Below are 12,625 nucleotides of genomic sequence, written 5' to 3' on the forward strand. Positions count from 1 at the left end.
AAAATAATCCACAGTGACTTATGCATCTTTCTCCATCCATAAATAACTTTATATTTCATTTCTGGCAGCAGAGCTGAGCCAGAGGTAATGAGCCATTGTGGAAAACCCATCTGTTGCTCATAAGGGAAAAGGCCGGATTTATTGAGGAAGAATCTGGAGCGTAAGTCCTGTTATTGTTAATGGGAGTTGAACATCTAATTGGTCATGCTGAAAATATGCCCTATTATATTCTTTCACTGGCCAGATGGATGTGCTGAGCTGCAGTGCCCAGAAAAAAAAAAAAGGGACCTAAAGATTTCGGGAGAGGGAGTGGACGCCACAGCCAGTAGGGAACTGGCGGTTCTAATGAGGATAGATAGTACTTGTCCATGGCCTGATTCAAAGATGTTTTCAAGAGAACATAAAAAGCCCAATATAGGTATTTCTAAATAGGGTCACATAGTCCCCTGAAGTGGATAGTGTTGGATCATTTCAACTAGAGCCACCAGCCCCATAATTAGAGAGACCCTGGCCCCCATCCTTTTGTAAACTGGCCCATTGGTACTCAATAATTTCTCTGAGACTGCCTACAAACGGTGCTGGGTAATGGCAATTGGAAGCCATTTACTTTCCTCCAGCTTCCTCTGTGAGGTTAACCGCTGTCTTAGCTTCCTAGTGCTGCTGTAACAGGAACACCATATGTGGGTGGCTTTAAAAAACAGAAATTTATTTTCTCACAGTTTAAGAGGCTGTCCCTCAAATAGGAAAAACTAAACCCGTTGCTGTCAAGTTGATTTTGATTCATAGCGACCCTGTGATACAGAGTAGAGCTGCCTCATGGGGTTTTCAAGGCTGTAAATATTTATGGAAGCAGACTGCCACATCTTTCTCCTGTGGAGCAGCTGGTGGGTTCAAACCTCTGATCTTCTGGTTAGCAGCTGAATGCTTAAACACTGGCTATAGAGGAAGCTGTCTGTTGGCTCTGGGGGAAGATCCTTGGTTCCTTGTCGATCTTCACGTGGCATCTATCTTCCCCCATCTGTGCTGCTTGTCTCTTTGTCTAAGCTGCTCTTTGTATCAACTCAGACGTGATCAGGTTTAGGATAGGCCCTACATTGATACGGCCTTATTAACTTAAGAAAACCCTATTCCCAAGCAGGTTACATCCACAAGTATAGGGGTTAGGATTCCGACACATACTTTGGGGGTACACAATTCAATCCATAACGATCACTGTGGTGGGAGAACAACTGAGAAAGCAAAGGCAGGCTATGCTTCATGCACCGGATTCCTCCCAATCGTATTTGAATTAGATTTGGGGCCAGAAGGCTCCTGACAGGGCTCAAGGACTATGTCTTAGCACAATTTCTGGTGTGCTGCAGGCTCTTGGTAAATGTTGAATGAAGGAGAATAAAATCAACTAACAAGAATTACAAGCTTAACACATTGTAGCTGAAAGGGACTTTAGAAGTTTTATTCATCAGGGTAAGCTAATTGCTGTAACAAATAATCCCTAATTCTCAGTAGGTGAATAAAGGATTTGTGCTCTCACGTCATGGTCCAATGTGGATGCAAAGAAGGGGTATGTTGTAGGGAGGGAATAATGCTAATACTCCATATGGTCATTTTTCCATGTTTTAATGCTACTAGCCTCCACATGTGGCCTTCAAGCTCACCACGAAATAGGAAGAGAGGGTGAAGAGGACTGGATGGTGTATGATTACCAAGTCTGGGTGTGAGGTCATCACTTCTACTCCATTCCACTGGCCAAAACTCAGTCATCTGGTCTCAAATAACAGCGCCAAATAAGTTGCTGTGCAGTTAATTCTGACTCGTGACAACCCCTTGTGTCAAACTTCTCCATAGGGCTTTCGCGGTTGTGACTTTTCAGAAGCAGATCACCAAGCCTTTCTTCCAAGGCCCCTCTGGGTGTAGAGCTGAAGCTGGAAAATGCAGTCTCCCCATGTGCCCAGGAGTTGAGTGAACATATCTCTACCACAGAGATACTTTAATCCAGTCCTTGGTTTCATAGATGAGCAAAGTGCAGCCCAGGGGCAGAGCCATTTCAAGCAAGTCACACGGCTGATTGATTGGTGACAGAATCAGGACAAGGCCCCAATTTCCTACTTCCTGGCTCCATTGTGTGGATGTGAGAGATAGGAGGAGAGAGAGAGAGGACAAGGCAGAGGGACTTCCTATGAAGATCCCCAGAGAGGAGCCAGGACATTCAAACTCTTATCCCTGGCTCTGTCACCAGCTTGGCTGGTCACTCACACACCTCAGTTTCCTCTTCTATAAAGTGGGAAAGTTGATGATGATTTCTTAAGTCTTTCCAAGCTCTATCTCTGCTTCTACCAAGAACCATTAGGAAGAAGAAATAAAAATAAGAAGAAAAGAAAAGTCATCAAATTCAAGGAAATTAGTACGAGGAGAAGGGTAGCAATAAATCAGAAGAGAGACAGGTAGACACAGCCTACTGGGGTTTCTCAGCTTGTGAAGACTTCTGACAGGCCCCCAACCTGCAGTGACTCAGACCATAAGTATCTTCCCAGAGTCCATTTCTCTGTCCCCTGGCCTCTCTCTCCCCACCCAACCCAATTCAGTCAAGTTTTCTTCTCATCAGAGACTCATGGTGTGAGCAAACCTTGTCACAAGGTTTGAAAGCCATCTGATCAAAGGCAGGACTGAGGGGGCCTGGCAGGCGTGCAGCTGGGCAACTGCCCCTTTCCTTCCCTCTGTGGAGCTCATGTCTCTCACCCACCTTCAAGTGTTCAAGTGTAACACAAAAAGATTAAGGTGACCCTACAGGTGCCTTCATTAACTGCTCAAGGCCAGCCAAGCCCAGGAGACTCTCCCCATGCAGGAGTGATAACAGACCTCTGCAACATGCAGCCAGTGGCAGGCTCAAATCCCTTTTCAATTCTGCTGACTTTGGTTGCTCAGAGGGTAAAGGGATCAATTTCTGAAACGAGCCTTTCCTTTAAACACAACCAAGTGGTAGCCGAAGCCTAAACAGAGGTAACCCTTAAAGGAAAAGCACTTCAGGTCCAACAAGCACTTTCATCTTGGGATTCCAAAGTCCTTTTCAATCATGAGTCACTTCCCTAAGCTTCCTGTTCTCCAACAAGGAAAAAGCAACCTGGAGACTGTATGCAAAGGAAAGCAGGAACCGGGGCTCTCAAAGGTATCAGGGGAGCTCAGTTACATTTCCATCCTCCATCAGGTTTCTATAAATATCATGAGCCAGAAATAAAATATTGCTTGAAAGACCAGATACCACATCAAGACAACATTTTGCAAAACTGGAGAGGGAGCAATTACGAGCAAGGAAATCTAGAATTATGGATTTCACTCACCTGGACTCCCTTACACTTCTGTTGCAGCGGAATCACTCACTTTAGTATCTCTCCGGGTCTCTCTGTCTTCACCTCTAACTGGGTTAAAGTGGCAACATTTTCTAATCATTACAAGAGGCCCAGGTACTATGACCTTAGACTGTAAACTTTCAACTGGGTTTATATTTGTGGAGGGTATAGAAGTGCAAGAGCCCCCGTGGCGCAGAGGTTAAGAGCTCAGTTGCTAACCAAAAGGCCAGCAGTTAGAATCCACCAGCTGCTCCTTGGAAACCCTATGGGGCAGCTCTAATCTGTTCTATAGGGTTGCTATGAGTCGGAATTGACTCAACAGCAACAGGTTTGGCTTTTGGTTACCCATCTGCAGCTACAAAATCAGGTGTGGTAAATATATTATAATTCCTTGTTTTTTAACAACTAACTGAAATCAGACTCCAGCCTCCATCTACCTGTCTGGTGGAAGATTCAATCTCAGCTGTTAGGGATGCTGCCCCCATCAGGTTTCAGGAATCCCCAGGGCCAAAGCAACCTTGACAGTGTTTTAACAGATTCGTAGATGGCAAGTCAGGTGTCACCTGAAAGAGGTGTCAGGGAGGGAAGCCATGAAAGTAACCAGGTTTATAACACTCACAGTTCCCAGAGAGGTGTGCAGCATGTCACTCAGGACCTCCCAGGAGCACACCCAATGCAGGCATCCTCAAGGGGAGAGCTGAAGAGAACTAGCTGGGAACTGTGGGAAACTGCCTTTCTTGGGGTTTCAGGTTGGGGCTAAGTAGTTGGCTGTGCTGGCCTCGGGTTGGGTAGTTACATTTTAAAGTTCATGCCTAGGGGAGAAAGGAACAGGGAGGCCAAGCCAACTTCTCTTTTGAGAGAGGCCCTGGGGAGACTATGAGACCTCAGATTCCCAAGGAAACTATAAAGTGGGGCCACATGGATAGAAAGGTATATGAGTTGCAAGGAGATGACCAGATGGGACCACAAGGGAAAATGGTAGGCGAGTCCAAGGAGATTACCAAAGGGGGCCAACCAAACCATACCAAACCCACAGCTGTCGAGTTGGCTCCAACCACTAGGGACTCTGTAGGATACAGTAGAACTGCCCATAGGGTTTCCAAGGCTGTAATCTTTACGGAAGTGGGAGACCGCATCTTCCTCCCGCAGAGAGTCTAGTGGGTTCAAACTGCTGACCTTTCAGTTAGTGCCTGAGTGTTTTAACCACTGTGTCACCAGGGCTCCTCAAAGGAAACCAAATGATAGCTATTCCAATGTGGCAGAGGGAGCCTGAAATTAGGACAAAGGGCAAGGGCCTGCTGGCAGGGGTCGAGCCCTGAAGATTTTCTCTCAGAATGGTGAAGTGTCAAAGAAAAGAGTTTAAATTGCTAATGCAGATGGCCACTATCCTGAGCCCCTGGTCCTCTCTGATCCACAATGAGATGTCTGTAAGAGCTTGCTTGGTTCCTCCAGGTCTGCTGACTGCTGTTTCTGTTCATGGAAATATTGGCTGATTCTGGAAGCTTCAATACCTCAGGTTTTCTTCTTTATAACTACCAGGCAGCTTGCTGCTCTCATTGCTTCCTGTCTCAGGAAAAGACAAATTTCAGTGCAGTCAGTGAGACCGAGGCATAACATGCTGACCCTGCTATCTCATTTTAATCTGGATTTCTAGACTAACAACTATGTTTTTGAGAAAAAAACATGTTTTTCCTCAGGGGCCAAAACCAGGATGTGAAACCATATGCCCCGAGGGGTCTTAACCAAGTGAACATCTGTACCCCTCAAAATAAATGTACTCAGAAAGAGTTCTGTCTGGGGGCTGTCGAGATATTTTTGCAAGAAAAATAAAATACATGTAAGCATCTTGTGACCATGATGTAAGCCTCCTGTGAAATTATCTGTAATCACTAACTAAATCTATTAATAATCAGTAACCAATCAGAGTGTGATTATTACAATATTCATTCATTTTCCTGTAATTGCCCTCCCTATAGTTCGGTTCCTCTTTTCACCCCGTAAGAATACATATACAAGAAACTGCCCCAGGACTACCTGGTTCCATTTCAATAGGCTGTGTAGTTCCCCAATGGCAATTGTTTTAAACCCTTAATAAACCTCTCTGTTTTAACTTGAAACATCATTCAAATTAAGCTCTACAATACTCCCCAGGGCAGCTCTCAAAAGTGAGGTTGGTTTGGCCCTCCCTGCTCATGGGACTGGTGCTTTCTAACACCTTCCTGGACTGAGTGGAAAGCTCCTTGCTTTCTTCTACTACCTTCAAAGTCATTCCTCTTTTTCCTTTCCTCCACATCACCTTTTGCCCAGCAAAAACCTAAGAAGAGGAAATCAAAGACTCTGGCTCCTGGTTTGGAAAGGAAAATCATAGAATGAAGAGAGTGGGTTAAAGATTATTTTAATAAAATATCCTCCTGCATGCTGTCACTAAGAAAACCAGCATGGACGAACATCACCTCCAGTTACTGGAGAAACAAGATTCAGCCAAAAATAGCCAGAAGCAGGCCAGTGACTAGAACTTCCAATGTCTGTAATGCATCTTCCAGCTACTGTTAATCGCTGTAGATGAGGCTCATAGATCCTGAGGTTTATTAAAAACTGCTGTGGCTTGAGCAATTCCGGAGAATGTATAAGACTGTGTGAGTATTTTCCTGGTTCCATGTTAGTTAAAGGATTAGAGGTTCAAATAGTTCATCAACCAAATTTCTTACCCAAAATCCTGAGTCAGCTTCTACAGTGAGCCAGAACTTTCTCTTGAAGAAGTGCCTTAGGGATAATGGTCAGGTTTTGGACCAAATCCCAACTTCTTGTTGATCACAATCTCATTCTCTAGTCCAGAGTCACAGAGCTTGTTGAAAAAGAAATGAATCTCTGATAGGTTCCCATCGTGTGCTAGACATTTTTAGAGCACTTTTAACATGTGCTTCATACAAATTCTGAAAGGTAGTGATTATTGTCTCCGTCACTGAGATTAGAAAGAGACTCAAAGAGTTTAGGTGATTTTCCAAAAGTCAGTTACAAGAAATAGCGGTGCCCAAGTTCTAAAGCAACACCCTATTTCTAAGGCCACTATCATGTTGCCACCGAGTTCTCCAGGTCAGTCATTCTCTTACCGTTATTTTGTCAATAACAATAGTAGATAACGTTTATTGAGGACTTCATTACGGTCAAAACCTCTGGTCACCACTTTATATGACTCATTCATTGAAATATCTCAAGAACCCTATAAGGCAGGTATGATCGTACTCACATTTTACAATCATGGAGTCCTTGAACTACAGGGCGTATAGCTTAGGTTTCTGGGCACTGTTTCTGGAGCCAGACCTCTTAGGTTCAAAGCCAGCTCATCCACCTGCATGAGTTTTAACAAGTTACTCTTTCTAAGTCTCAGTTTCTTGCGTGTGAAAATATAGGCATAATAGTAATAACAGCCTCTTAGGTTGTTGTGTATAAGGAGCACTGCTGGTGCAGTGGTTAAGGGCTTGGCTGTTAGCCAAAAGGTTGGTGATTCAAACCCACCAGCTACTCTGCAGGAGAAAGATGTGACTGGTTCTGCAGAGATTTACAGTCTTGGAAACCCTACGAGGCAGTTCTACTCTGTCCTATAGGGTCGCCATGAGTCAGAATCGACTCAATGGCGATGGGTTTGGTTTAGGTTGTTGTGAGGTTTAAATGTAATCATGCACGGACAAGGTCTGGAATGCTGTAAGTACATAATAAGTGCTAGTTATCATTATTGGACATTTGGGGCCAATGATGAGGAGGGAAGCTCCTTTCTACTCTGAAATATGTCGGTGCCTCTTAAAAATCTTATGCAGAAAGATTAGTGATTGTATTCCTAAGTTCTACCATACTGCAGTAAAACTGCAGAAACTTCTTTACTCAGAAAGTAGCTACTCCATTTTGTTATTAACTGCCTTGGAGTTGTTAGTTGCCCTCCAGTTTATCCTGACTCATGGCAGCTTCATGAGTACAAAGTAGAACTGCTCAATAGTTTTCAAAGCTGTGAACTTTTGGAAACAGATTGCCAAGCCTGTCTTCCTAGGCACCTCTGGGTGGGTTCAAAGAGTAGGTCGCTAAAAATTAAATACAGTATACCAGAGACAGTTTGATTAACATTAAAAAGATCAATTCAATGCCCTCCTTGCCTTCTAGCTGTCCCTAGTAACCGAGGCCAAAAGCACTCTAGCTTTTCAGAACATTTTATAACACTTTAGATACATACAGAGGCTATAGTTAGTTGGGGTATTCTTGCAAAGAAAAATTTCAGAAAACAGGGGACAATGGAATGTGACCAGAATGACTAGGCCACATGCTCTTACCAATTTGTGAATCACCTAAGGACTTCTGTATACCCCTTTGGCATATGGTTATCCACATTCTCCTGAGGCTGTTAACATATTGGAGAGATTGTTTTTGCAATTTCAACTGTCTGCACATTTTAAAATAGTTCATTTCTCTGTTGGGGAAGGCTCAGCTCAGAATATCACTACTTTCTGAGCAAAGAAGATGGAAGTTTCTGCAGTTTTACTGCAGTGTGGTAGAACTTGGTAATACAGTTGCTAAATTAAAGTTCTCTTTCTGTATAAGTTTTTTTTTTTTTTAAGAGGCACTGACATTTCAGAATAGGAAGGCACTTCCCCCCACATCATTGGCCCCAAATTCCCAGCGCTTGCTGGGATGATGAGTGAAAACTGTGACAATACATGCAAATAAACACCACAGGTGGTACTTTAAATTAAAACTCTAGGTTTTACATTCCTAATATGGAGTTCTACTCAGAAGTCTCAGAACAGTCTTCATTCAACTTTCCAATGGGAATTGTTTGACTACAGAATTAGGGCATCTGAGGACAAAGTCCTCTAAATGGCTAAGGCACTTCCCTTCCCACACCCTTGCCAAAATTCCAGAGGAAACACTTGCTGTAATGCAGAGCATTTAGGAAAATTCTTTTCTTTTTTCCCCCACTACAGGCTCTCCTCAGTTGGATGCAGAATGTTGGCATGCCAGATGATAACCACAGGCCTCCAGTTTTTCCAGTGAAAGAAACATTTAACAAGTGGCAGTTAAAATTAAACAATTCAAGTCAGAATAAACACCTACATGGAAGATAGACATATCTCACTAAACTAATGGTGAGTGAAAAAGTGAGACACAAACAAGGAGACGGGGTATGATTCCATCCATGTAATGTTCAGAGCAGGGAAAGCTAACCTAGGTATTAGGAATCAGGATGGTAGTCACCCTTGGGGAGGTAGCACCTGGAAGGGGGCACACAAAGAGTTTCTGGGTGTGGTTATGTTTCGTTCCTTTATCTGGGTGGTGGTCACGTGACAGTGTACAATCTGTGAAAAGTTATTGATCCATAAGGATGTAATGATTTGTGTACATCTCTTCAGGTCATTAAATCAATCCTGTGCAGGTTGAGATACTGTTTTATTATGAAAAGAAGTCAGGAGTCACCACGTACTTAATTGTAACCTACCAGGGTTTCAGTTTAATGACAAACATGATGCTATCCCCAAAATAGATGGCTTTGTATAAAACGTGTATTTCCAAAACAGTTAAGCATATTGGAGAAGTTACCGATTTCTCCTCACCCTCGTCATCACATTCTGGTGCCCTGGAAGGCAAAGCACTCATTGGATTGTCCTTCTGGGAAACCTTCCTCATACCTTGAGCTCTGGAATAGGAGACTGTCCTTTGAGTTCCCAGAACACCCTGTGCTAACGCAGTCACTGGATTTAGCATCTTGTAGCTTGCCATTTTACATGCTGATTTTCCACCCAATAATGGGTGCAAATTGACAAGAGGTGAGGTTGGTACTGGTGTTGCTCTACCCTGTGCCCTCAGCCTACCTCAGGCCTTACTGACATCTGCCAGCAACAGGGATGTAATCCCTGATGGCTTCCTACTTTGCCTGCCTGCATCTCTGTACTTCTCTGCCTGTGGGCTTTCTCCAGGGCTGCAGGAGCTTGCTCAGCCATGTAGGACAGCCTGATTATGCTGGAGATTTAATGCTTCACAACCAATGAGGGCTGGATATCGGTGGACAATGCTGCAGTGTCCAGTTACCTGCTGCTGCGTAACAAACCACTCCAAACTGAGTCCTCCAAGCACGACAATTTTACCATGCTCTTGGATTCTGGGAGCTAGGAATTTGGAAAGAGCACATGAGGACAGCTTGTCTCTGCTCCAAGATGTCTGAGCCTCAGTTGAGAAGGCTGAGGGCGACTTGATGACCGGGGACGAGAATCGTGGGAAGGCTTGCTCACTCACATTTCTGGCAGTCAATGCTGGTTGTAGCTGGGGCCTCAGCTGGGCCTGATGGCTGGAACACCTGCGTGTGTCATCTTCATGCAGCTTCTCTGGAGGACTAGTTTGGGCTTCTAAAAGCAAGCACCTAAGAGAAACAGGAGGAAGTTGTATTGCCCTTTATGTCCTAGCCTCTGAAATCACATAGCACCACTTCCACCAATGTCTCAAGTTTGTCTATATTCGTGGAGCGTGAACATAGACCCAAGCTCTTGAATAGATGAGTCTCAAGGTCATGTTGTAAAAAGAGCGTGTGGACTGGGAGATACTGTTGTGGTCATATTTGGAAAGAAATATGCCACACCCTGCTCCCTCATCCCGCAGGGGGACAATTCTGAGACATATTCTTCATGATTCTTCCAAGTGTCCCCAGTAGGACTGAGTCCCAGCTGCCCACAGGGATAACTCGTTCATCAGGACACACATGGATGGTTTTTCTCACTGACTTGTCTCACTTTTCCCACTCATCTACTTGTGCTCCCTGGAATTACCTTCCAAATACTGCCTGCACCCAACTCCTTCCCTTATGGCATGCTTCTGGGAAAACCCAAACAAGATTGAAGGAATTTAATCTTTTACTTGGTATCGTTGGTGTCTAACACAGTGGCTATTGCACAGTTAGTGCTTAATAAAAGCTGATGGGCTAGATGGATATTCCTCACTTGATGAATTGGGATAGTGATGCAATTTTGCAAAGCTATTATATTGACACTATCTTAGCATTTTTTTCCATCTGTGAGTTCAGAGTGATTGAGGTCTGCAGAAGTTGTTGAAGCATTCCTCACGTTTTCTAGAAAGCAGGATCATAATTGGCCCATAATTTGACTCATACTGTTGCCGTCTTATTCTAACACCACCATTACCACCATCAATGTAGTACTTACAGTATTTTTCTGTGTCATAAACAATTTTATAGTACTCTAAAGGAGATACATGTCACTCTGAACAATTGGATATATTTTCTCCTCATAGTTGTTAAGTAGAATTACTTATCACTACTCCTTTTTTTTTTTTTACTCCCCATAAGCACCCTCCTCACCTGTCTTGGGCTGTGTTACTATACACCAGTCCACCCATCCATGAGGACACTCTTCTCACTTGCTTGGTTGTAACACTTAGTGCTGGGTCACAATTACCCCCTCCCCCAAAATACACACACACAGATGTGCCCCTCAGTCTGCCTGACCTCTGACACCTCTGCTAGGCTATCACCCCACTCCTTACCCTGTGTGAATGTTCTCTTTACCATACTTGGGCTCCAATATCCTCTTCTAGGCCCCTGTGGCTCCCCCCATACAAAGATGCCAATCTTGCTTGCTTGAACTTAGTGGTTTTTGGGCTAAGTTATTCAGGAAGGAACAAAGGATAAAGGAAGGAGAAAAGGACAAAGGAGAAGAGACATTTTATTATCAGGCATGACCAGATCCTGAAAAGATGATTCATGTGAGGTATGAGATGGGCAACTAGGCTACAACTACATAATGTTGGTTCATTAACTTAGAGTAAAAAACTATCACAAGACCAGTAACATTCATAATGGCATGACTGGAACATATTCTCTTTCTTGTCAGTCTTCATGGAAACCGAGTCATAATCAGAATCAGTGATTCATCATGAGAAGTATCAGTCACAGGCCTGGAAATATTAACATTTTCTTGGTCGCCTCACTGTACATGTGTGGGCAAGGCTGACACAGCAATCAGGAGGATGACTGATGAGCATAAAATTAGAACAGGGGCAATTGTGTCAACGGATCTCAACCCTGACTACCTTGGGTTTATTTTGTAAAATATCAATACAATACCTAGGCCCACTGCAGGAGCCCCTGGGCGGTGCAGACAGTTAAGCACTCAACTGCTAGTTGAAAGGTTGGTGGTTCAAACACACCCAGAGGCACCCCGGCAGACAGGCCTGGTGATCTGCTTCAGAAAGCCTTGAAAACCCAGTTCTCTTCTGCATACGTGGAGTCGCCATGAGTCAGAATCAACTCAATGGCAACCAACAAGAAGTCCATTGCAGAACAATCAGCTCCAAATCTCTGGGGGTGGGGGAGGGATGGGCAGTAATCAAAAATTAAAAAAAAAAAAAAAAAACCTCCCAGGTGATTATATTGAGCAGCCAAGGCTAGAAAGTATAAGAGTTAAATATCTCAAATCTCATCAGGTTAACCGGCATCAGTTTATGATAACTTTACTGCATCCAACTCATTTTGGGTATCAGAAATACCTGTGTTTGATTAAGGCCTCTTTTCCCTTTGACAGTAAAACTTACTGCCAGTGTTTTGTTGTTGTTGTTGTTTTTCCCCTCTGGTACCTGCCTTCTGTGCTGCTGTATCTGCTTAGCTTTCTTATACCTGACACTTTTTCTTAGGTGTTACTGATTCATTCAATCAGCTTATAGGGGTCCAAGCTTGTCCAGAAAGGCTTCACCTACCTGGCTCAGAATCAATGCGCTGGTTTTAAGAATAATATCAACAGTCACCATGAGGGTAGCCTCTATATTCCTGGCACCATAAGAAGAATGTTCTACGTTTATCTCCTTTAAGAAGCAGAACAGACCTATAAGGTAAGTAAATGTGTTCCCATTTTATAGAAGAGGCTGAAAGAGATTAAATGTGATGTTTAAGGTTATGTGTCAACTTGGCTGGGCTATGAGTCTCAGTGGTTTGGCAGTTATGTAATGATGCAGTGTGGCAGTTATGTAATGATGTGGTTATCTCCCATTTTGTGATATAATGTAATCACCTCCATAATGTGATCTGATGTGATCAGCCAATCATTTGCAAGGGGAGCTTTCTCAGGGGTGCAGCCTGCATTCAATATACATAGATGTTCTGGCAAAGCTCTCTGGCTTTTGCTCTCTCTAGATGCTGCATCTGGCTCATCACCACCTGACCTGTGGTTCTCAGGACTTGAGTCAGTGGCCTGCCGTACTGCCTGCCAATCTTGTGGTTCGTCAACCTTCACAGC

The sequence above is a fragment of the Elephas maximus genome, chromosome 27 (genome assembly GCF_024166365.1).
Source record: "Elephas maximus indicus isolate mEleMax1 chromosome 27, mEleMax1 primary haplotype, whole genome shotgun sequence".
Lineage (NCBI taxonomy): Eukaryota > Metazoa > Chordata > Mammalia > Proboscidea > Elephantidae > Elephas > Elephas maximus.